Here is a 27,311-nt window from a genome sequence, read left to right as displayed (position 1 = left end):
ATTCAAAAAAGCAGATAAAAATTCACTTGACGCCTTCCTGAGAGAATCTCCATTCATTCCAAATTAATAATGTAAGTGTAGACCAGATGTGGCGTAATTCAAAGAAATAGTATCGGCAGCAACTGAGAAATTTATACTAAATAAGTTAACAAACGATGGAGCTGATCCTCCTTGATACACGAAACGAGTTAGAATACTGTTGCAGAAACGACTAAACAAACATGCCAAATTTAAACAGACGCAGACTCCCCAAGATTGGCGATCTTTTTTACAGAAGCTCGTAATTTACCGCGGACTTCAATGCGAGATGCCTATAACAGTTTCCACAACGAAACTTTGTCTCGAAACCTGGCAGAAAATTCAAAGAGATTCTGGTCGTATGTGAAGTATGTTAGCGGCAGGAAACAATGAATGCCTTCTCTGCCCGATAACACTGGAGATACTATCAAAGACAGTGCTGCCAAAGCAGAGTTACTAAACACGGCCTTCCGAAATGCCTTCACAAAAGAATACGATGTAAATATTCCAGAATTAAAATCGACAGCAGCTGCCAACATGAGTAACGTAGAAGTAAATATCCTCGGAGTAGTGAAGCAACTTAAATCACTTAATAAAAGCAAGTCTTCTGGTCCACACTGTATACCAATTAGGTTCCTTTTTGGAGTATGCTGATGCATTAGCTCCATATTTAAAAATCACATACAACTGTTCGTTCGACGAAAGATCCATACCCAAAGACTGGAAAGTTGCACCGGTCACACCAGTATTCAAGAAAGGTAGTAGAAGTAACCCACTAAATTACAGGCCCATATCGTTGACGTCGTTATGCAGCAGGATTTTGGAACATATATTGTGTTTGAACATTATGAATTACACACAGTCAACATCGGTTTAGATAAAATCGTTCCTGTGAAACACAACTAGCTCTTTATTCACATGAAGTGCTGAGTGCTATTGACAAGGGATTTCAGATCGATTCCGTATTTCTGTATTTCCGGAAGGCTTTTGACACTGTAACACACAAGCGGCTGGTAGTGAAATTGCGTACTTATGGAATATAGTCTCAGTTATGTGACTGGATTTGTGATTTGCCGTCAAGGAGGACACAGTTCGTAGAAATTGGTGGAAAGTCATCAAGTAAAACAGAAGTTATTTCTGGCGTTCCTCAAGGTAGTCTTATAGGCCCTTTGCTGTTCCATACCTATATAAACAATTTGGGAGATAATCTGAGCAGGCGTCTTCGGTTGTTTGCAGATGACACTGTCTAATTGAAAAGCCGTAAATGCAACTAGCTACCCAGGTATTACAATTACCTACAACTTAAATTGGAAGGAACACATAGAAAATGTTGTGGGGAAGGCGAACCAAGACTGCGTTTTAGTGGCAGGACACTTAGAAAATGTAACAGACCTACTAAGGAGACTGCCAACACTACGCTTATCTGTCCTCTTTTATAATACTACTGCGAGGTGTGGGATCCTTACCAGACAGGATTGATGGAGTACATCAAAAAAGTTCAACGAAAGGCACGTTTTGTATTATCGCGAAATATGGGAGAGAGTGTCATGATACAGGATTTTGGCTGGATATCATTAAAAGAAAGGCGTTTTTCGTTGTGACAGAATCTTCTCACGAAATTCCAATCACCAACTTTCTCCTCCAAATGCGAAAATATTTTATTGACACTGACCTACATAGGCAGAAATGATCACCACTATAAAATAAGGGAAATCAGAGCTCGTACGGAAAGATATAGGTGTTTATTCTTTCTGCGCATTATACGCGATTGGAATAATAGAGAATTGTGAAGTTGGTTCGATGAACCCTCTGCCAGGCACTTAAATGTGATTTGCAGAGTATCCATGTAGATGTATATGTAGATGTTTACAATTAGTGAACGTGTTCATAGAGTGTTATACGTGCATTATTTTGACAATTTACGAGTTGTTTGCGTGTCTGTAAATCAGTGTACTGCATTATTTCGGCGATTTACGTGTAGTTTGCAGGTCTGTAGGCTATTTACTGTGACCCCAAGTGATGGCGAGTATTTTGTATCAGTGTAATAAATAAAATAGGTGAAATCCTTCCCGAATTAAATTGTTCCAACTTCCCGTTGAAAATAAATAAAATACACTCCTTCCTTTCTCCAACAGCTGGACACATACTAAGCCTTTTCTCGCGTTTTTCCCTTGACTGCCAGAGGATTACAGTGCCCTCTGGTGGTAGTACTGTGTGCTAGGCCAGTTGGACTCCAGACTTCATGGTGAACATACTTGGATGGAGCTATTGCCTATGACAACTCAAATTGTTTAAATAAAGATTGCATGCAAAATAAAGACTTACGGCCATACTATCCAGCAGCCCAGGACAGGCTGAGTCCTTTACCCGCCAATTCCAAGGAAGAGGTTGTCACTGGATGATGTAGATTAGTAGAGGTAGCCAAGTGACCTTTTATCCTGCCAAAATATTCCTGCCATTTCCTTAGGTTAGTGGAGGTAGTTCAAGTCACCTTTTTCCTTCCAAAATTTGAACTTCCCGCCATTTTCTTGGGTGGGGAGGGGGAGGGGAGGGGGTTAGGTTAGTAGAGGTAGCAAAATTGACCTGTTTTTCCTCCAAGATTTAACTTCCCACCATGACGTCATTGGGGTGTTGCCACGTCTATTGCCGCCAACTTGGACCCGCCATCTTGAATAAATATTATAACAATGCAGAGTGGGGCGACGGCGACTTTTCCCTAATACTAACAATTATCTGACCCTAATCAAAATTTCCACTTGCCTCATGTCTTGTCAACATTGTTGCAGATTTATTGAAAGGACAACAGCTAACAGCAAGCAGGCAGGGGTTAGGCAGTTGTGTGTTGTTTGAAGAGACTGAGTGCGATTAATTACTATTGCTTCAGAGCGAAGCCTCGAAATGTTTAGTTACAAATGTGGTCGCTAAAATAACCACACGTCTGCACTTACTCATCATCCACAGATATGCTGCATACTCGTCACTCTCTGCAAACCAGGAGTGTTGCTGTTTGAAGGATACCATCGATGTTTTCCAACACTGTCGCATTTTTACACTAAGATGCCGTATTAGAGCACTAGACTGCCATAGTGCACTTTTTGTTTGGACAAATAATGTGTGGGAATAGTAGCGCATTCCTAACGACATTCAGCGTAGCTCGGACAGTGGGTAAGGCACTGTACAACGTGGCTACCCCCCGATAGTTGGCTATATTAGTTTCAAGTTAACGTAATTGTAGGCTTATGATTTTGTTAGTATAATGTCCCTCTTGAAAGTCCTCCTATCGCAGAAAAATGAAGACCTTGCATCTCTAACAGATACATCATCAGAATACAAATTTTATTAGCAAGTGCGATTTTTCCAGGTACGTAATTTAACACTTAGGGACTATAACGGCCAGCGGAAAACAAATAAACAAAGGAAAGATAGTAACTATCTAATTTGACTCATAAAACAGGAGTACTCTTAAATTTCGTGTACGACACAAGCAAGAACCGGAAAGTAAGCAAAGATGCTCTCTCTCCTCCCCTTCCTCTTTCTTTCTCTGTAAAAATCTGAGAGTAATGGTTAGATCACGAAAAGGAACACAAGAGATAGAATCGAAACAAGCTCTACTGGCTACGAGATGGCGTCAGATGAAAATGTCTCTAGGTTGCATTGAGTTAAATGTTGCTTCTTCTAAAGATTGGACGCTAGTGAGGATAGTGCTCTGAGACTCAGGGCTTAAAAAGACAGGGTGTTCACAACACTGAAGGAGCATTACGTTTTGTTGCCAACCAACGAGGTGAGGGCGGTGCATAAAACGTTCTCCCTGGGGAAATCAATAGGCCGACAGGACAGCAAGCTTTGTTTTAAATTGACTGACCCGGTGTCATTCTATTCGCCAAAACGTCTCTCTGCAGTGTGTTTGTCTGCGAGAAACGGAGGCAGCATTGAATGGCAAAGCCTTTGTAACGTCCGGCAGCTCTATTGATTAAATCTGTCTGAAATCCGATAGTCACTTCTTTAACATGAGTATAAGTTGTTGTTGTTGTTGTTGTTGTCTTCAGTCCTGAGACTGGTTTGATGCAGCTCTCCATGCTACTCTATCCTGTGCAAGCTTCTTCATCTCCCAGTACTTACTGCAACCTACACCCTTCTGAATCTGCTTAGTGTATTCATCTCTTGGTCTCCCTCTACGATTTTTACCCTCCACGCTGCCCTCCAATACTAAATTTGTGATCCCTTGATGCCTCAGAACATGTCCTACTAACCGGTCCCTTATTCATGTCAAGTTGTGCCACAAACTCTTCTTCTCCCCAATTCTATTCAATACCTCCTGGTTAGTTATGTGATCTACCCATCTAATCTTCAGCATTCTTCTGTAGCACCACATTTAGAAAGCTTCTGTTCTCTTCTTGTCCAAGCTATTTACCGTCCATGTTTCACTTCCATACATGGCTACACTCCATACAAATACTTTCAGAAATGACTTCCTGACACTTAAATCTATACTCGATGTTAACAAATTTCTCTTCTTCAGAAACGCTTTCCTTGCCATTTCCAGTCTACGTTTTATATCCTCTCTACTTCGACCATCATTAGTTATTTTGCTCCCCAAATAGCAAAACTCCTTTACTACTTTAAGTGGCTCATTTCCTAATCTAATTCCCTCAGCATCACCCGACTTAATTCGACTACATTCCATTATCCTCGTTTTGCTTTTGTTGATGTTCATCTTATATCCTCCCTTCAAGGCACTGTCCATTCCGTTCAACTGCTCTTCCAAGTCCTTTGCTGTCTCTGACAGAATTACAATGTCATCGGCGAACCTCAAAGTTCTTATTTCTTCTCCATGGACTTTAATACCTACTCCGAATTTTTCTTTTGTTTCGTTTACTGCTTGCTCAATATACAGATTGAATAACATCGGGGAGAGGCTACAACCCTGTCTCACTCGCTTCTCAACCGCTGCTTCCCTTTCATGCCCCTCGACTCTTATAACTGCTATCTGGTTTCTGTACAAATTGTAAATAGTCTTTCGCTCCCTGTATTTTACCCCTGCCACCTTTAGAATTTGAAAGAGAGTATTCCAGTCAACATTGTCAAAAGCTTTCTCTAAGTCTACAAATGCTAGGAATGTAGGTTTGCCTTTCCTTACTCTATTTTCTAAGATAAGTCGTAGGGTCAGTATTGCCTCACGTGTTCCAATATTTCTGCGGAATCCAAACTGATCTTCCCCGAGGTCGGCTTCTACCAGTTTTTCCATTCGTCTGTATAGAATTCGCGTTAGTATTTTGCAGCTGTGACTTATTAAACTGATAGTTCGGTAATTTTCACATCTGTCAACACCTGCTTTCTTTGGGATTGTAATTATTATATTCTTCTTGAAGTCTGAGGGTATTTCGCCTGTCTCATACATCTTGCTCACCAGATGGTAGAGTTTTGTCAGGACTGGCTCTCCCAAGGCCGTCAGTAGTTCCAATAGAATGTTGTCTACTCCCGTGGCATTGTTTCGACTCAGATCTTTCAGTGCTCTGTCAAACTCTTCACGCAGTATCATATCTCCCATTTCATCTTCATCTACATCCCCTTCCATTTCCATAATATTGTCCTCAAGTACATCGCCCTTGTATAGACCCTGTATATACTCCTTCCACCTTTCTGCTTTCCCTTCTTTGCTTAGAACTTCCTGTCGATCTCATTTTTGAGAAGTTGTATTCCTTTTTGCCTGCTTCATTTACTGCGTTTTAATAAGTTACAGTGTCACAAATGGACATTATTGTGGGTAGACTGGGGGAGCAGCGTTCAAACATAGTGTTGCCTTTCTGGGTTAGGTTTGCCACTGTTTCTCTAAACCATTTGTAGAGAACACCAGGATAGTTCCTATGGAAACGATACGCCGGTAACCTCGCTCTGTCCGAGCTGCACTCTGTCTCTGATGGTCTTGTCGTCAACTTTCGATATCCCGTCATTATTTTTCTGCAACGAGCAATCATCGACTATGAGTAAGCATGGATGATCCACCCACACGTGCATTCCGAATGTCAAACGCAAAAAACTTGTGGCCACTTGACGTTCTTTGGAGACAGCACTGTCGCTGGTTAATTTAACGTGCTTTTGTTGTTACTACTTATTATTGAAACCCAATTTCCACGTTATGAGCTCAATGTAATAAATATCGATTGTTGCGGGACAACCCATACTGTAGGCTGGAAATGAATAGCAATATTATTCCTCTGTCAGTTAGCCTGAGGTACAACCTAATCGACACATGAATTCTGTTATTTTGGACGAAATAAATACAGTATGGGACATTTGCATTTTTTGTTGAAAGTATGTTAGCTGAAAATTTATTTTGAAGTATTTACCAGCGACTGAGAACCATCGAGGGGAACTGGTGTGCCAGCATCCTAACATTACAAATTAACAGGGGAATAATAAGTTAGCTTACATACTACCTGGTGTACTATCAGATTTTGAGTGACTGCATATTATTTCGTCACTTTCAGGTGCTAATGTTACTCTAGGTGGTTGCTTTTATTTCCATATAGTTAATTTTATTTCCACCCTCCCATATGTGAAAGGAAATGACAACAGTGGTAACGTCGATCTATAACCTAATGGTATCAAAGAATAATCGCAAAGTTTTCTTCAGTTAACAAAGAAAATAATTGCATTAAAATCCTATTGATACTGTTACTATGAAAAAGGCTGATGGCCATGGTGCGCTAGTGCTGCGATGTGTAACTGAAGATATTGTTCCACGAAAGTCGTTCGGTTCAAGTACATGCTATGTTGGTAGGAGAGAAAAATGAAGATGTTTAAGAATAAAGGGTAATTCAGATGGATCACTGTACATAGGAGGAAAATGGAGACTGGAGTGTAAGTGATGGTTTGATATTTGCTTGGGAAGTGTGATCACGTGGTGGATACGACTGGCAGCTGTAGAGGAGAGCCCATATATTTGGTAGTTAGCAAGAAAAGCGCAGGCACCTGCAACAGGGAAGGATGTAACCTCATCGCAGAATATTTCACTTCCACATACATATGCTGGAGAGATGAGTCAAGGACATCATGGTACATAGAATGTGCAAAGTCCGACTGCAAGGAGTGGTAGTACAACTGGATATACTTCTTAACATTGCTGACAAAAGAGTGGAATTTGACACACTTATAAATATTTCGTGTTGTTAGCCCATTAGCATCAGTAGTGTATCAAGGAGAGTTCTACCCCAAGAACATATCTTACCACAAGGTAATAGATAAGACTTCTGGGAACACCCTCCCCTTAGCAGTTGATGTAGTCAATTACTGCCGGTAGTTTAGAATGAAAGTCATCCATCCACTGTGAGAGTTCTAGCCAAGATGATGATATAAAAAAGGGTCACATCCTCCTGGACCAATAAGAAACAGGCACCCCCTCTTCTCATCTTAATAAAATCCAACTATCTGAGCATTGTCATTCACGTTCTGTTCACAGTAGTGAAACGATCGACATGAAATTCCAGCAGCAGGAGCAGAGAATGGTCCAAAGAAAAAGAACTGTCACATCAAAAATAAATATTAGTGCATCCAACATTATTATTTATTAAGTATTATGTATGTGTTTCTGCTTATATGCTGTTTTGTCCAACACACTGCTACAGTACTAGCAGAAATGCTGGACCAGCATACCAAAGTGTTCTGTGCAACCTGCAGTCAGCCTCCCACATTTATCAGAGCCATCAGAACATCCCCCAAAAATACTCCTATTGAGCAATACCTAAAACGTGACTGCTAGTAGATCAAAAAGTGTGAACATAGGTCTAGCACATAATAGTGACTTTGAGGTATTACTGGAAATAGGGAATGTCCAACACCTTGGTGTTAGAGTACAAGGTACATGGTATGAGTAGGATTATCTATGCAGTATAATGGACACCTTTTAGGGAAGGTGACAGGTGAGTACAGTCCATTCCATACCCCAACTGATGTCCATATGTTTCTAAAAAATATGTCCATAGTTGAAATATGAGGAGAAGCTGGAACTAAGTTGAGGAATGAAATACATTTACGCTAATATTCAAGTATTGTGAATTTATGGGAACTACACAGTACATTAGCAATTCTGGAACATTATGCTGGTGTCCATATGTAGCTGTATTCCATTAACCAGCGGCAGTGCATTCCATTACATTGTAGAACATTTACGTAATCATAACGTAAATATGAGTCAATCAGAACAAAGTATAAACGCCTGTGTTCATCCAGTGCAAAATTCTACGCCTGTCAACTCTATAAGCACAAAATCTGTAGCACTAACGTTATAACCTTGCACGTAATTTCTCCTATAGGGTTCAATGTGATTCAGGCTGAATTTAAGACCTATATAAATCAATTATTTGTTGTATATTGTAGAATGAAATGATTGCGGTGGGTATATGTTAATAAATAACAATATGTCCTACTAAATTGTTCTTCCCCATCTTATGATTCAATGTTTTATAGCCACAGCTCGCTAGAGAGAGACAGAGAGAGAGAGAGAACAACAACGCTACCAAAGATAGACGTTAACACGTAAACCACTGCCATAACCACCCCACCACCACCGCCACTGCTGCAACTGCCACCCCCACTGCAGTCTTGCCATACTCAGGCCAACAACACATGGTTCAATAAGCCAATGGGCAATCACTGTTGGAGGCTGACATGTTCCACATAGCTGTCAGCAAGCTCTAACAGGCAGATATAAAAGCACTGCCAAAGCCATCCACCTCTATAATGATCCATGAATGAATAAGACTGTAGTCAGTCAGCAGGGGTAAAGTGCCTGCCTACAAACACTCTGGTCATAAGCTCCCTACCTACATACACACCTGCGGTACTATCAGATGCCTTCACACACACTCAAACACACAACCCCACACACACACACACACACACATACACACACACACACACACACACACACACACACACACACACACACACACACACATACACACAAACACCTTAGAGAGAGATTACAATTGTGCTGCATCCAGCAGTGGCAGTTGTCAGTATCAAAGTGTGAATTCACAATTAACAGAAACTCATAACCCTTGTAGCGCAGTGGGTATGGTGTTTGTTTCATAAACAGATACCAGTCCAACCAACTCACTAAGCTCCAGTGATTATACTATACACGGTGTTACAAAAAGGTACGGCCAAACTTTCAGGAAACATTCCTCACACACAAAGAAAGAAAATATGTTATGTGGACATGTGTCCGGAAACGCTTACTTTCCACGTTAGAGCTCATTTTATTACTTCTCTTCAAATCACATTAATCATGGAATGGAAACACACAGCAACAGAACGTACCAACGTGACTTCAAACACTTTGTTACAGGAAATGTTCAAAATGTCCTCCGTTAGCGAGGATACATGCATCCACCCTCCGTCGCATGGAATCCCTGATGCGCTGATGCAGCCCTGGAGAATGGCATATTGTATCACAGCCGTCCACAATACGAGCACGAAGATTCTTACATTTGGTACCGTGGTTGCTTAGACAAGAGCTTTCAAATGCCCCCATAAATGAAAGTCAAGAGGGTTGAGGTCAGGAGAGCGTGGAGGCCATGGAATTGGTCCGCCTCTACCAATCCATCGGTCTCCGAATCTGTTATTGAGAAGCGTACGAACACCTCGACTGAAATGTGCAGGAGCTCCATCGTGCATGAACCACATGTTGTGTCGTACTTGTAAAGGCACATGTTCTAGCAGCACAGGTAGAGTATCCCGTATGAAATCATGATAACGTGCTCCATTGAGCGTAGGTGCAAGAACATACTGACGAAACTAAAATGAGCTCTAACATGGAAATTAAGCGTTTCCGGACACATGTCCACATAACATCTTTTCTTTATTTGTGTGTGAGGAATGTTTCCTGAAAGTTTGGCCGTACCTTTTTGTAACGCCCTGTATAGAGGGTGTATCGAAAAGAATCATCTGATTATAAAAAAATCATAACTATTATGTTATTTGAGACATGTGCATGAACAACATATTGTTGGAAAGAGCAAACTCTCTAGTTTTACATGGTTCCCACTAGGTAGCAGCAGTGAGCGCCCATTTCAGTTTTAATAAAAATGGTGTCAGGACAACAGAAAGCATTATGTGTTGTACGATTTGTGCATTGTGGGTCAGTAATTACTGTTCAGAGTGACTTTCGTAATAGGTATGGTGTGGGTCCTCCTACAGCACAGAGCAGATTTCATTCACCAACAGGATGATGCACTGCCACACTGGCATCTGGAAGTGCGGAAATTTTTAAATCAAAGTATTACTAAACGATGGATCGGTCGCACTGGACTAAATGATTCAGTCTCACTTTACTGGCCTCCAAGGTCACCAGACCTGACTGTATGTGATTATCTCTTGTGAGGGTTTATAAAAGACTCTTTTTATGTATCTCCGTTACCAACAACAATGAATGAACTGAGACATCGCATAACAGCAGCTATGGAAGCTGTAACTCAAGAGATCAAGACATGCTCGCTGCAGTGTAGGAACGGTTTGAATAACGCAATGACATATGCCGTGCATCTCAAGGGAGGGCATATTGAACACCTATGAAAAGGTATGAAAAAAAAAGTTGTGTTTCCTTTTCATCAAAAAACAAAATTCATTGTGTATGTTTATTAGTTTCAGAAATAATAACAGCGGCAGTAAATCCAGCAGTGTAGGAATGGTGTTGGTAGAGAGTTCTGTGTGATGGTGATTTTCGAAAGTTCAAGATATAGTGATACCAAACTCATATTATCCCTTGGTGAGTGGATTCGCCTATGTAACACATCAATGCATATTGTTGCCATGTTCCACAGAAACATTGACTCTCCCTCCCCATAGGAGACTTCCCATGAACAGCTAAACTGTATAACAAGAGAGAGTGGACCCATCTACAAGAACACATGTTTTAACACGTAAGGTACAACAGATAAGGTAGTCAGCATAATCTGGACTGTCAGCTGGCAACCGTGTGTCTATCAGTTCTATGAAAAAATATGAAACAATCTACTGAAGTTAGCGCGAAATACTCTTCGTCCATCTGAAGATGCTATCGATCAATATTACCATTCATGCTGTGTATCAGTACTTCTAGAAGTATACGAGCCAACTAGGCCAGATGTAGGTGCAGAACTATGTTCATATTTAAGTATGATCTTATAGCCTGCTGTATGTAAGACTTTATAAATAAATAAACAGTAAAAGCTACTCGTGTGTTCCCTATACAGTCCCCTGTATCCTAATGTAAATGTATAGTCCTCACCATGACAGAATGGACGAAACACTCCCACCACAAAAACCTGGTAGTAACTGACTGATCCTGCAATGATATCGAAAAGTGGAAGAGAACGGATCACTATTCCCTGATGATATACACACTGTAGGCGTTGTACCAACCAAGTGTGCCATGATGAATGTTGATATGTCATTGTTATGACTGTCTGGGAGGATATGTTTCGAGCTTGTATGTATATTTTCAAAAACATTATTTCACTCCAAATACCAGCTATTACAGGAGAGTGTGCATGGCGTTGGTGGGGTTACTTACCGGCCTGGTGAAGTGAATAACAAGCAACTGAATCGAGATACGTTGTTTTACGTATCCTAAAAGAAAAATGTCCATAAGAACAAAGTTAGGAACCCAAAAGTGCCAATCCACTATTCTTTCACGACTGATCCATCTGGCAGGATAATCTAGGTTTTGAACACTACATGCATCCAAGGCTTTATGTGAAGGAAATCTATCATGTTGGTACCAGATAATCATGTTGTTTCTTATAGGCACTTCATCCTCCTGGTGACGAAAAGTATTCACGTGATAATGTTAGCATATGCCTGCCATTTGGTTACCATTGATGAAATAAGGTCCAACAACTGTAACAAGAAGCATCAGAAACTAGACACGTACTCTCCACTGATCCCACCTCTCTAAGCTATCATGGGTTTTCGCTGGACCAATAATGCACGTTCTTTGCATTTACGTATCCTTTGGGACGAGGCACTCAATAGTGTACTACAGGATGTAGTGGAGCGATGTCTAGGTGATTCAAGTGCAGAATGAGGACTCAAACATTTATTAACCAAACAGATACAATTTGTTAACAAAAACGTTTTAGAAATAAACCTTATATACCAAGAACTAGAGTTAAATTAATTTACACAAATAATATAATACTATGAGTAGCACTTGTAGCTTCTTGGAACGTGCACTCACAGGATGCAAGGCATCAATACTTAAGTTCCATACCAGCCACCCTGTTGTTACAGGTTACATCAGAAAGTGACTGGTCATCTGAAAAATTGACAATATTAGCACTGAACAAGACAGATGTTACAATTCTTACCGAACTATCTTGCACCTGTGGCTATTCACTTCTATTCAGCTAGACCCCAGGTATGGATATTAAAATACACTTCCAACTCTTCAAAATAAATTAAAAAATCCAGAAACCATACACCTTAAAATAATTGTTATATACATATAAACGAAACTTGCTCAAATCAAGGCTCAACCTTTAACAAGTATATCAATAAAATAAGCTAAAATTACATACCATTAGACTACTGTCCTGAGAAGCCCCTCCTACATTCTAAAACTCCAAGGGCAAATCAGCAGATATAAAGTAACTTATAAGATCTAAATGCTAACCATTATAAGATATTTGCTAAACTACAACACATAAAACTTTTACATTACACTCCCTGGCCACCACCGTGGTGCCGAATATTGAATCAGTTAAATGTAGCACACACCGGGGTAAAACTTACATTAAGATCTTACAATTGGGCCGTACAGCCCTAACGCCCAACACCGACAGTGTTAACAAATTCATAAACACCAACCCCTGTATGTCAGATTCATAAACACCAGCCCCAGAATCTCAAATTCATAAACACCAGCCCCAGTAGCTTGTCAGTCATGTCAGAAATAGCCACCACCAAATCGGAGGTCCGCCTATGACCTCTGAACAAATTTCCTCATTTAAACCGAACCACAATATTCGAAGCGAAACCTCGAACAACCAATATGAAATCCACAATCATGGGGAAGGAATACACTCAAACAGATTCTAGATTAAACAAGCCACCTAGGTAACAGAAGTAATACACCACTTGTATTTAATAGTCCTTGGAGCGCCGTTTAATCATTCACAAAAGTTTCCCCCTCCTGGACGCTTGGCTGTATTCGTAGTATACTCTCAACAGACTGCCCGCCGCCCCTCCGAACGCACTTCTCAGCAATCGGCTATACACTGCTGGCCATTAAAATTGCTACACCAAGAAGGAATGCAGATGATAAACTGGTATTCATTGGACAAATATATTATACTAGAACTGACATGTGATTACATTTTCAGGCAATATGGGTGCATAGACCCTGAGAAATCAGTACCCAGAAAAATCACCTCTGGCCGTAATAACGGCCTTGATACGTGTGGGCATTAAGTCAAACAGAGCTTGGATGGAGTGTACAGGTACAGCTACCCATGCAGCTTCAACACGATACCACAGTTCACCAAGAGTAGAGTGACTGGAGTATTGTGACGAGCCAGTTGCTCGGCCACCATTGACAAGGCGTTTTCAATTGGTGAGAGATCTGGATAATGTGCTGGCCAGGGCAGCAGCCAAACGTTTTCTGTATCCAAAAAGGCCCGTACAGGACCTGCAACATGCGGTCGTGCATCATCCTGCTGAAATGTAGGGATTCGCAGGAATCGAATGAAGGGTAGATTGGTTCAAATGGCTCTGAGCACTATGGGACTTAACTTCTGAGGTCATCAGTCACCTAGAACTTAGAACTACTTAAACCTAACTAACCTAAGGACGTAACACACGTCCATGCCCGAGGCAGGATTCGAACCTGAGACCGTAGCGGTCGCGCGGTTCCAGACTGTAGCGCCTAGAACCGCTTGGCCACCCCGGCCGGCAATGAATGAAGGGTAGAGCCACGGGTTGTAACACATCTGAAATGTAACGTCCACTGTTCAAAGTGCCGTGAATACGAACAAGAGGTGACCGAGACGTGTAACCAATGGCACCCTATACTATCACGCCAGGTGATACGACAGTATGGCAATGACGAATACACGCTTCCAATGTGCGTTCACCGCGATGTCGACAAACTCTGATGCGACCATCATGATGCTGTAAAAAGACCCTGATTCATCGGAAAAAAATGTTTTGCCATTCGTGCACCCAGGTTCATCGTTGCGTACACCATCGCAGGCGCTCCTGTCTGTGGTGCAGCGTCAAGGGTAACCGCAGCCATGGTCTCCGAGTGTATAGTCCATGCTGCTGCAAATGTCGTCGAACTGTTCGTGCAGATGGTTGTTGTCTTACAAACGTCCCAATCTGTTGACTCAGGGATCGAGATGTGGCTGCACGATCCGTTACAGCCATGCGGATAAGATGCCTGTTATCTCGATTGCTAGTGATACGAGGCCGTTGAGATCCAGCACGGCGTTCCGTATTACCATCCTAAACCCACTGATTCCGTATTCTGTTAACAGTCATTGGATCTCGACCAATGCGAGCAACAATGTCGCGATACGATAAACCGAAATCGCGAGAGACTGCAATCCGACCTTTATCAAAGTCGGAAACATGATGGTACGCATTTCCCCTCCTTACACGAGGCATCACAACAACGTTTCAGCAGGCAACGCCGGTCAACTGCTGTTTGTGTATGAGAAATCGGTTGGAAACCTTCCTCATGTCAGCAGTTGTAGGTGCCAAACTTGAGTGAATGCTCTGAAAAGCTAATCATTTGCATATCACAGCACCTTCTTCCTGTCGGTTAAATTTAGCATCTGTAGTACGTCATTTTCGTGGTGTAGCAATTTCAATGGCCAGTAGTGTAGGTGACGCCATCGAACCGAACCGCAGATCATAATGACAAATAGTATGTGTCGCCAAGCGACACATCCGAAAAAAGAACATCGACGAACGAATTCTTGTTGGCGAAGATTCACTGCTGTGACGACTGACAGAACGGTATACGAATCAGGAAATCACTCCCATGCAATTCTTGGTGTAAGTGTACATTATAAGCGTAGAAAAAGTAGCGTGTTAGAATGCGATGGTTCTGGGAATTCTGTTCAAGCTATCGCGTGGTTACTTGCGGTTTCATTGGAACAGAAGCGAGAATACTAACGTAGGTGACTTTGATGTGCGAGTTCCACAACGACTACTTTGCCTTCGTTTGAAACTTCGCGCTTTCTTAAGCTACACAGCATCGCGAGAAACATCAAGTGGATTCTTGTGAGGATATCGTTTACTGCAGGATTCCACAGCCTGGGCAGCTTGCCGTCAACCACAATCATCAAAGATGCAGTTTTTAGTCAAGGACCGCCTTCACTGCACACAGCATATCGTTTAAAAAAACTACGGTATTGTACTACCTCTAAACATATCGGGAATAACAAAACATCATTGTAATTGCTGTTCTGTTTAGTTGCATTCTCCAGAGATGAGTAGCATTTCCATCTTCTCTTCGATGGTGTACATTGCATTGCATTGAATAAGTAATGTAGCACATTTGTTTTCTCGGCCAGTTTCTGTTGAAAAAATCGGAATTTACTGTGGAACATCGTGGAATATTCCCGCTTCAGCCCCTATAGTTTCATGAAGTTCTGATAGGTGGCGGCGCTGTAGTAGCATTCAAAATGTCGTTTATAACGGAGGTGCGTTCCAAGCGGAGAGCTGTCACTGAGTTTCTTTTGGCGGAAAACCAGAGCGCCGCAGATATTCAAAGGCACTTGCAGAATGGTAGCGAATAGAAGCACGGTGAGTCGTTTGGCGTGCAATGAGATCGCCTGAACATGTCCGATCTATGATGTCTTCACTGGCCACACATGACTGTGACTGCTGCAATGTTGAAACATGCGGACACTCTTTATTCTAGGTGATCGACGCATTACAATGAAACACCTCGCTGCTTAACTGCACGTCTCTGTCTATAGTGTGACACACTTGTTCACCAGTTGGGTCAGTCAAAGGTGTGTGCCCTCTGGATTCCTTACCGCCTAACGGGAGAACATAAAAAGCATCGAAGGGCCATCTTTGTGAAATTGCTTGCGCGTTACGAGGCTGACCATGACAATTTTTTGTCAAACGTAGTCACAGGCGATGAAAGATGGGTTCATCACTTCGAACTGGAAAGAAAATGGCAATTCTTGGAGTGGTGCAACGTCATCACTCCTCCGAAGAAAAAGTTAGCACCCTGAGCCGATAAAAGTCATGACGACAGTCTGCTGGGACTCTGATGTGGTTGTTCTGTTTGATGTCCTCCCTCATGGTGCAACTATCGAATATGAATTGTACTGTGCTACTCTCAGGAAGCGTATTCGCCACCATATAAATGCTAATGAACTTTCCTTTCTCCATGACAACAAAAAGCTTCACATTAGTCTGTGCACACTACAGGAGTTTACCAGACTTCATTGGACTGTTCTTCCACATCAATCGTGCAGTCCCGATCTCGTGCCTCCCGTCTTCCACCTGTTTTTCCCATTAAAGAATACGCCCCTTGGGAAGCAGTACGTGGATGATTGGAGCGAGGGAGGGGGGAGGAGGGTTTATTGATGTTGCAAGACGTTGGCTCCGACGTCGACCAGTAGAGTGGTGGCGTAAGGCCGTCGCATTAAACGAAGATTGTGCTGAAAAATAGGGTCTTTGTAGCCAAAAGAGTGGAAAATAAAATAGTGTATTGGAGTTCTGAATAAAATCAAATTGCTTTCAGAAAAAATGTGTTACGTTACTTATTGAACGTCCCTCCTACCTTTCCGCAGAACACATATTGAAAATTTATTTATTTATTTATTTCATTAACAGTACAGAGTAACCCACCGCCTTGAAATGTACGGTGGATCGGATGCTTCTGAATCTAATAGAAAAGACTTCTCATTGTTACAGTCTTATTGGTAGACAGTTGTTAATGATTTTTTAAACAATATAAAGAATACAATATATAAAGATTTCTCTCAAGTTACAGTGAATTGAATGCTTAACAATTGTTAAAACGCTTCCATATAATTTTTTACTACCTAGTTGATGAGAAAATAATTTATATAATGCAAATGTCAAAGAAAAATTAAAAACAAGAAAATGTAACACGATGAGCGTGGTTAACAATAATTTTTTTATATATAGCGGGAAGTGATATGCTGTATTTGGATGAGTAAAACAGTGTAAGTAGCATGTTGATCAATACGGGCCTATTTCTACCTATTGCAGATGAGAAGGTGTCGGTACAACCTCGAGGTATTCTCATCTGCAATCGTTTGTGGTAATGTATGTTTACACAGATTATACAGATTAAATGCTGATTGAGCACTTCATGCATCGAATACATGAATTTCAGGCTCACATGAGAAATACCCTTATGTTTGTAACTTTTTAGTTGAAACTGAACATAGTTCATTGTTACTTGAATTCATTATTCCTTAAATAACAATACATTTCTGATTATAGCTTTGAATAGAGAAGAGAATATACTTCTGTCCGCACAAAATAAGACGGTCAATACATTGCATTGGTCCCTTACATGTTGATCCCTTCTGAGTCACGTTCACTTAGTGTTCCTTCCTCGGTTTCGGAATCTGTGTCCTCTCATGTGGTTTGTTGTGTTCTTTGTGCTTGTCTACGCCTCCTTCCATATAGGTTTTGGCGCTTACATTCGTCGTGCAGAGTGTGCGATACAATATCGGCTACGCTATTTATCGTGTTCCAGTCATCGGGATTACGTATTATTCTGGCGATATCATTGTCATTCTGTATAGGTCTCACTTGTGCTAGCGTGTTGCACAGCAGTGTGACATGTTTTGGTGTCCCAGTTGCTCCGCATACGCATACTTCATCGTTAGTTAGTCCCATACGGTTTAAATGTACCGGATAAGGCCCGTGGCCTGTCACGAAATGGACCGTCCCCCGGCTTGGGTCGACATGTTTCACTTGTAGTCTTTCGTGTACATCAGGAAAGAAAGAGGGTACTCGGCAGCCCTTGTCGGATGCTTCCCTCTCTCTCTGCCATGTTTGAACCCGCCATTGTTTCATTTGTGTTTTGTTCATAATGTTGGTTCCCGTAATTTTGGTGAATTTATCGTCCCTGTCCCTCTTAAGACAGTAAAGTGCAGCTCTATAACGTATTGTTATGTCTATGGGGCAGGTCCCCATCACAGCGCAAAGTGCCTCTAGTGACGCGGTGTTGAAGGCTCCGCTCATTCTCCGGAGTACACTACGTTGACCTCGTCTTGCAATTGTCTTGTTAGTCTGTATGTTCAGCCTATGAGCTCAAGCACTTGCGGCGAAGCATGCGATGGATTCAGATATCGCAGTTTGGTAGGTCCTTATTGTCTTAATAGGAAAATTGTACTGAGTTGTGTTTAGTCTTGACAGTTTGCGCATAATTTTGGAGGGTTTGTCAATTGTCAGTTTTATATGATGGTTGAAAGTCTGTTTTTTGTCTAGATGCAGTTCTGTGCCTTGCTTCCTCTGTATGCTTGCATTGTCTAATTTTAGAATTGGATTCCTCTGTAGTGTCCCTCTGAGCAGTAAATATACAGTTTTGTTGGGAGCTATTTTTAATTCATTTTCTTTGCACCAACTGTTCATTTTCTGAAGCAGTTGCGCGCCATTTGTCTCTAAGTGCTGCTCTCGAGTTGGCGGACACCACTACGAGCAGGTCATCTGCGTGCGCCACCACACCTCTTACCCTGTCGCCACTGTCCAGGGTGTTCAGCAAGGGTTCGATTGAGATACCCCAGAATAATGGCTCTTGACAACCTTTCGTGTACCAGCCCTCTACTCCACCACTCTGCCTCTGCAGTAACCGAGGAGGCTATTGTAGAGGGAAGCTGATAGCTTCATTTCTCTTAACCTGGCGAAGAGGGACGGTCACCACAAGTTGTCAAAAGCCCCGACTATGTCGATTAGAATGGTGGCCGTGTAATTGTCGCTGATGCTATTTGTAACTGTCAGTGCTTGGTTGACGGCGTCTTCTATTGATCTACCTTCCCTGAAGCCGAATTGATGGGCATTAGGCCGAGGAGGCGTCTTTGCGATTGTAAACGGTCACACAGGAGCCTTTCCTGTACCTTGCCGAGAGTGTTTAAGAGACAGATCGGTCGATACGTTTTGGGGTCTGTTGGCTCTTTGTCTTGTGATTTCCTGATTATTACTACATTAGCAGTTTTCCAGAGGTTTGGAATTCTGCCTGTTAGTAGTGCCTAGTTGAACATGTTGGTAAGAAAAGGAGTGATTTGTGTTACTGTTTGTTTTAATGTTTCTGAAAGTATTTCGGCTGGGCCGGGTGCTTTTCGGTTTTTAAGCCTGCTGATTGGCGTCGCGACTTCTTATTGCGTGAATGGCATGGTTACACTGTCACTGATGTATGGTTGCCTCATGCTCTCTCTTAGGTCAGCATAGTGTCCCTCGTCTTGTGTGGAGTCGTCATCTGGGAGGAGCCTGTTCAGAAGATATTCTGCTCTGCTTCTCCATCCTCTGGTCATTGTGCCGCCAGCTTGTTTTAGTGTTGACAGAACGGTCGGTGTCTTAATTCGTTCTATCTTGAATGGTTGTCCCCAGATGTCGTTCTGTAGTTGGGTTTTTACAAAATTGGTCCAGTAGTCTGGCCTTGTTGTCTTTAGTCACTTTTGGTATTTCTGTTTAGCGTCACGATACAGATCAAGTCTTATCTGTCTTTCAGGAACTGTCTTTACTTGTTGGTAGCACTTTCTTTTGTCCCGTGAATCCTTCCTCAGTCTTGCCATTTCTGTCGACCACGGTTGTTTCTGTCTCCACCCAGTTTTTGCGCTTGGTATAACTGCTTCCTGTGCTCTTTGTAGGACCTCTGCCACTACATGCGTTTTGTAATCTATACTACCTTGAACAGTGTGTAGCGACGACGCCTCAACAATATCTCGAACTTTTGGCCAGTCGGCTCTTCCTATGAGTAAATGCTGCTGTTCGTGGTCTATGTTATGTGTATTGATTTCTCTGTCTGCGGTTATGACGATTGCGTTGTGGTCGCTGTGTGTGGTTCTATCTAATACCCTCCACGTATTGACTAGTGGAAGAGATTTTGCGTTCCCTAGAGAAAGGTCTATATTACTTTCACCTCCACGGTAGGTAGGTGGCTGACCTCCCTACTCAGTATGAAGAGGTTGCATTCATTTACCACGTCAAGCACTAGTTGCCCTCTGTCGTCAGTTCTATCTGAGTTCCACAAGGGGGATTTTGCCTTGATATCAGTTAGAATGAGCAGCCTTTTTCTTTCTGAGTGTCGTGCAAAGTCTTTCATTTTGTCTAAGAAAGGTTCTATATCATACGAGTACCAAGCGTAAATACGCGACATGAGCCATACATCGTGTCCGACTGTTATATCTGCTGTGGCAATGTGTTCAGAGAAAAACTGCGTGATTTGTGTTACTATGAGGTTTTTATTAATTACCATTATCGCGGCTTTCGAGTTTGGTGTTCCAGCTATTGTGATGTAATGTGAGGGGAGCCCTGAAATTTTCCCACCTCGCAGAAAAGGTTCCTGAACGCATGCGATGTCTGCTTTTGTTTCTTCTAAGAGCCTACCTAGTTACATGTTTACTAGAGTACTGCCCTGGCAATTTAGTTGTATTACCTTCAGAAGGGACATCTAGTGAAGGAAAAACATTTGGGTGTGGTTTCTTTAAAATCCAGAAACACATGTCCATGTGCTCTCACGAAGTCGTTGTATACTTTCTCTAGGTTTAGGCCCTCTCCCCTTCGCGCACATGCCTCCTCTAGAAGCTTACATAGCTCTTTGAGGTTCGTTGGCAGATTTTCAACTCTTAGGATCATCCTATCACTTTGTTCTGTAGTTGGAAAGCAGTTTTTATCCCCGTTTTCGAACTTAGTACATAGCGAAGAACTGTTTGAAATATATCGTTGTTTTCTAGTCTGCTAAGCCGTAGGTTAACTTCTAAGTTTTCGTCGTTTACGTAATTAACAGTATTCAGCTTGGGGTCTTTGGTTGTATCTGGTTGGTGTTCTTGACTGTTTGTTTGGTGCTCCGATTTCGAGTAATTTTGTAGTGCAGCACGTCTTTCCTGCTTTATGGTTTCTGGTGGTATGGAGTTCGATGTGTTTTCGCTGAACATTTCCCCTGATAGTGTTGTTTTTTATCTCTGCCGGGAACTTGTTCGTAAAATGTGACTGTTGTATGTCCGTTTCTGGGGTGTTTGTGTCTGGTGTTATGCCGGTGCAGGTTGTGTATTTCTCCTCAGCTACATTACTGTTTTGTTTTTCGTAGTGACTATGTGCGCTATCCCCGTAGACAAAACGAACTGCTGTAATATAGGGTCTACATTTGGTTGTATCATATTCTACTTGTTGCCCGGATTGTGTGTGCCTGTGGTGTTGAATTTTTTCTGAACTCAGTGACATCTTCATTCTCAGGACGTCCAAGGACGTAATTGTATTTCTCTGTACTATCTCGAAGTCTTCCAGTTCGTCAACTAATAAAAGGAGACCAGCCTGGAAGATGGCCCAATCGAACATATGATGTTTCAGGTGCTTGGCAACCTCACATTCTATTGCACCCTGCAAGCACATATCGTCTATATAGTTGGTAATGCAAAAGTACCTACACTGTATTGTCTCCCAGAACTGAGGCATTACATTAGTATCGGTATCTGCATTTGGGGGCTGTAATATCCCCACCTGTTGCCACCAATCAACGGCTCGCCGACAGCCTCTCATCCTAGTCGACGGTGATTTGTACCTTTGCCTGTTCCTGCGTGTGTTAGGGGGAAGGGTTTCTGACAGTAATGGTAGCACTCCTTGTTAATGGACGTTGTCCAGGACATGGTATTCGGTGCGCTCCAATTGTCTTTCGTAGAGCTGTTTATATGTAGGACAGTCTGTCCCCTGCCCCCCCCCTCCCCCCACCCTGCCTTATCACATGTTCTGTTTCTGAGTTTCCACGGTATACAGCCAACAGGATACTCCTGCCTGCATTCCGACTTTTTGTGTCGCGGTTTTGCACATCTTCACACATACTGAATCTTTGTCGCAACGCTTCGATGGGTGACCGAAGCCCCAACAATTAAAACATTTTTGTACAGCAGCAAAGTCGTTTATGACTGAAATTCAATATGAACCCTTTCTTTTTGAAGCAGCAGTAATCGTACTCTTGGCGACAATTCTAGAATATTGTTTACTGTCCTTTTGCCCTTTGGTCATGTTTTAAATTTTATTTTAACCTCGTTATCGAACTCGTCTTTAGTTACGTGTTCACTCAGGTTTATTTCGTAGAGCTCTTCTAAAAATTCCTGGTCAGTTAAATATGTTGAGACATGGTGCACTGCCAGCAGGGGGCTGAACTTCTTGGGTTCTTGACTCCTAATGTCCTTAAGCTGTGCTGCTTCTTCTATTATCTTTTTCTTGTCTACTTGTGATTCTGTTTCAATAATTATGGTGTTTGCTGTTGACCTGATTGATTTTATTTTTAATTTCTCCTGCTTGGGGTTAATTGTTTTAGTGGTGGTTTCTCTAATGGTTCTCGCATCTCGGTTGTTTTCTGATTTAAAGAAAAGTGTGCTGGACTGTTTAGCTTTGTTTGTTGAATGCGTTCTTGTACTTCGTTTTTATGTTTTGCAATCGGACCGGCAGCCGCAACCGTTTCAAATGAGAGTGTGAGGGGTTTATTTTCTGACTTTAATCTCTGATTTTCGGATTTGAGTTCCGCTATTATTTGTTCCAGGCGCTGAATGCGTTCCTGGGCATCTGGTGCGCTTGCAACCGCTATTTCTTTTCTTAGTCTGGCTTTTTCAGTTCTGAGCTCTTCATTTTGTCCATAATGCCTTGCTTGACCTAGTGCGAGTGCCCAAATTTTGTCTCTAACCTGCGATGTAATTGTGGTTGACGCCCTTTTTTGTTTTAGTTCATTCTGGAACTCCGCTAAGATCTCATCTACAGCGCTTATCATTTTAGTTTCCATTTTCTTTCCTCTGGGAATTAACTCTGAGAGGTGGCATGAGCCCCCTCTCATATTCCTATCATACAATTTTCCTTGCGAATTGCATGCAGTGAAAAGTCGCTATTCCTTCACACGCGGACTTCCCACGCAGCGTCTCTCGTCACCCGGATGGTCCGGTGACAGGGGGGCTCTGCTGATCTGGAAAGGGTTAAGCCGACGGGCGTGAGGGAGTCGAGTGAATGCTTTCCAGACGCCGACATTGTCAAAAGACACGCCCGCAGCGGCCTGAAGTAGCGGCTGGGCTAGAGGTTCCGTTACTTCGCAGAAACTTAGCGAAAACACTTTCTGGCGGGCTACCAGCGAGGCGTGGGAATGACTTGTGTACCCAGGCAGTTGTGGCGGGAAAATTCCCGCGCTTTCTGCAAAATAGTAACTGTGATTGGCTTGCTCAGGGCATAGCTACGTGACGTAGCAAAATCGGCGCAGAATTTGGCGCCAAGAATCTCCATTGGTGGAATGGTAGTGCTCCGGCAATAGAGTGGAATTTTCCGCCGGTTTTCAAGTTGCTGATTGGAACGTTTAACCATGGCCACTGTCGTGGGGGCGGGAATGTTTGGTGTTCGGCTTGTACGGGTGCTCTTGTATGGGGTCGGCTCTCGCCTTTCTGTCAGAGTAGGTTACAAGACTGGGCTCTCACTGCTCGGGTCAGCCTGCCTTCCGTGGCCTGTCTAATATACTTTTATTTAATTGTAACTGTTTGACAAAGTAGCTGAAGTTTCGACTTCAACGTAACTTTCCGAGTACAGTTGGCGATTGAGCGTTCTGTGTACAAGAGGCCTGTGTTGTCTGTCTTGAGCAGTTTTGGCTAATGTTGACTGTATCGGAGTTACAGTGTGACTTCGCTTGTTAAAATCAATCACTGTACCGTCAGTGATTGTGTGGCGAGTCTTCTTCGTGTCCCTCAGAGGCGCATTTGTATTGCTAGGAAGTCCTTAGTCTGGAACAACCAGACCAGGATAATTAGTTTCGGGCTATACTCGCGACATTATCATCACCACGACGGGACGTCAAAGCAACCAGCCATCGCCTCTGGTACGCCAGGTCGTGTTTTTGCAGTTAAGAAGACAGTTTGGTAATGTATGTCCGCAGCACCGGCAGACAGGGATTTTCCTAGGTGATAATCAGAGCTCAGCAGAGCGCGCCTGTTCGTCTTTTTCTTTGTTCTGTCTTGGGTAGCAGCAATTAATGTTGGGTTGGCTGTGTGTTTTCTCTTAAGATTTGAGTTGCAAGGAATTGGCTCCACATACCACTTCGTCATAAATGTCACAATCTAGTTTAGGAACAACTTCACCTTCACAACATTTATTTGAGTATCCAATTTGAGCCAATTTGATGTATTGTAAATGTTTCATGTGTTTTGTTTATTATTTTGAGTTTAGTCATAATAAATCATATTGTTATTTTGGACAGAACTTTCATTCTGTTAATCGGTAGAGCAACCCTTTCATTTCTCACTACGTTACTGAAACTTTCCTTTATTAAATTAATGTCTATCAAATTAAATTATTGCAGGTGCCAAACTCTTTTCTACTCCACTTGCAGGGTCTATTACAGTCAGTTCGCGTTTCTTTTTAATCCATGTGCAACAGCGAAAGTCGGAGTTAGAATAGGGGGGGCTTAGAGCATCATTTATATATGAAGATTCTCGAAGAATTTAGTGTTAAATACACTGCTAGCCCCGGCCCCCCGCAACTCTTCGCTGGATACCACTCGTCTTATTGCCCCTGTGCTCCTGCCCATCGGAGTCGCATCACTGTTTCGACGTCCTCAGACTGATGTGTAGCTCACAGTGACTCCGGGAGCACGTTCGGCATTTTCCAAAGTAGCAGTGGCGTGGACAAGGTTGTATGCTCCAGTGTCCGCGTATACTCGCTGATGTGGAGCTTAACTTAGTTAAAAGCCGATGCGCGCGTACCAAATGCTTCACAGAGTGAGGCAAAGAGAGCGCACACCGGACGAAATTTGCTGTACGGCAGCCGATTCCCAAATTCTGGATCCGTTGCGCATGTTGTTTGTCTCTAAACCGAGTGCAACCAGTTCCGTTAAGCGCAGTACGATCTGTGATTTGTTCCACAGTTTGCCGCGCTGTTACTCCGTAACACCAGGAAATAAGAGCCACACAACAGTTGACAGTACCTGCAGCCAGCTTTCTGTAGACGGCGTCCGCTGAGTCGGCCGCTGCTGTCTGGGACGCTTGACGCAACCAATAGCTGTGGCTCGCGCAGTCGGCCCGCCGCAATCCGCGCTGTCGGCACAGTACGCGTTCGACGTCACTGCAACCTGCTGCACTCCGCTGCAGTCAGCAGAAAGCGCAACGCGTCGCAGCCCACAGAGAGGACAATAGCCTCCCGTTCCGCCGACGAAACTTGCCACACGGCACGCAAGAATACATATAGAAAAAACTGAAATGATCCTACGGCATTGATGGCCTGGTGACCCCACCCGGAGTAGATTGGCCGCCGAGTTGCAGGTCTATCCAGATGACGCTACACTGGCGCGATACCGATGAAGTGATAACGAGGAAAACAAAACACCCAGTTCCAAAGAGGAGAAAGCCTCCGTTCCGGCCGGAAATCGAACCCGGGTCTTCTCTGTGCCACTCAGACGCGCTGACCTCTCTGCTAAGGAGCTGGACAGAACACAGACTGAAGTAATGCGTCCTTCTTTTTGACGACGCTGGGTGCGAGTTTTGTTTGTAAAGATCTTTTCTCCCCGAGGAAAGCATGAGCAGCTACCCTGACCTGTTACGCACTTGATAGAAGGGAAGTAATTAACCTCGAATGACTAAAACCCAATAAAATGATTTTTAAGACACAGGGAAGTGTCTGTTCTTCTCTCATGAAGGCTAATTAATCATTAAAACACTGAATTTATGTAATCGATGTCTCAAGCTTAAAAAGCTTAAAAACTCTATTTCATTACAATACTTCCTGTAGTAGCTAAAGGAACCGCGAGCTTATATAAGCCCTCGGCTCACCAAGAGAAATGAAAAAAGACTGAACAGAACTCCACACCTGGATAACCTCACTCTTGCGTGCTGCAATAAATAACATGTTTGACCACAAATGATCTCCTACACCTAACTTCAGAAATATACTACAACACCACCACCTCTTCTTCTCCAGAGAGCGTACTTCTACATCCATCAAGGACTGATAGCTTCTTCTTGATTCCTCTAGCTCCAAACTCCTTAGGAAATTTTTAATTATGTGTTCAACCTCTCAGCTAGTAATGACTGAATTCAAGCATGTCCACTGACCGTTTCCTATTTCCGCTAATATCACTTTCTGTGACCTGCTCTTTGCTTCTATGACATTCACAAGTATCTGGAAAACATTGCCATCGTCGAAGAACACTCGTCCTTGAAAACAGCGAAGTAGTCCCAGACCACAGCAAATTTAAAAGATTTATGGAAAGTTTAAAAAAACTTATACTGCTTATGTTTCTGTCTAACTTGTAGATTTTTTTTTATATGACTAGTTCGAATCACATTCGATCATCTTCGGATCTATGCAGTCGCGAAGCAACCTATCATGTGTTCGCCCTGGATATGAAAAGATGGTCTTTCCATAACCCACTATAGTCGACACATTCGCTGCGAGAAAATTCAGCAACTGTGTTGATATTTAAGACGTTTTTCTATTGTTCATTTTTCCGTCACCGTTGCACTTTTTTACGTTATGACTAGCTTCCATCGAATTCGACAAGTCGGGTTGCATACACAGTTACATAGATCTGAAGATGATCGATATCATCTAAAAAATTTGCAACTGAGACCGAAAAATATACAATTAATGGCCTAGGGTCCGCAACAACGAACAGGACGAGCACTCTGACGTGGAAGGGAACGATAGATGGTGGAAAAGGGAAGCAAGCAGCCTATAGCGTTTTAAAGGAACCATGATGGTAGTCACCTTAATACACTCCTGGAAATTGAAATAAGAAGACCGTGAATTCATTGTCCCAGGAAGGGGAAACTTTATTGACACATTCCTGGGGTCAGATACATCACATGATCACACTGACAGAACCACAGGCACATAGACACAGGCAACAGAGCATGCACAATGTCGGCACTAGTACAGTGTATATCCACCTTTCGCAGCAATGCAGGCTGCTATTCTCCCATGGAGACGATCGTAGAGATGCTGGATGTAGTCCTGTGGAACGGCTTGCCATGCCATTTCCACCTGGCGCCTCAGTTGGACCAGCGTTCGTGCTGGACGTGCAGACCGCGTGAGACGACGCTTCATCCAGTCCCAAACATGCTCAATGG

This window comes from Schistocerca piceifrons, chromosome 3, assembly GCF_021461385.2.
Source record: "Schistocerca piceifrons isolate TAMUIC-IGC-003096 chromosome 3, iqSchPice1.1, whole genome shotgun sequence".
Taxonomy (NCBI): domain Eukaryota; kingdom Metazoa; phylum Arthropoda; class Insecta; order Orthoptera; family Acrididae; genus Schistocerca; species Schistocerca piceifrons.
This window is presented reverse-complemented; position numbering follows the sequence as displayed.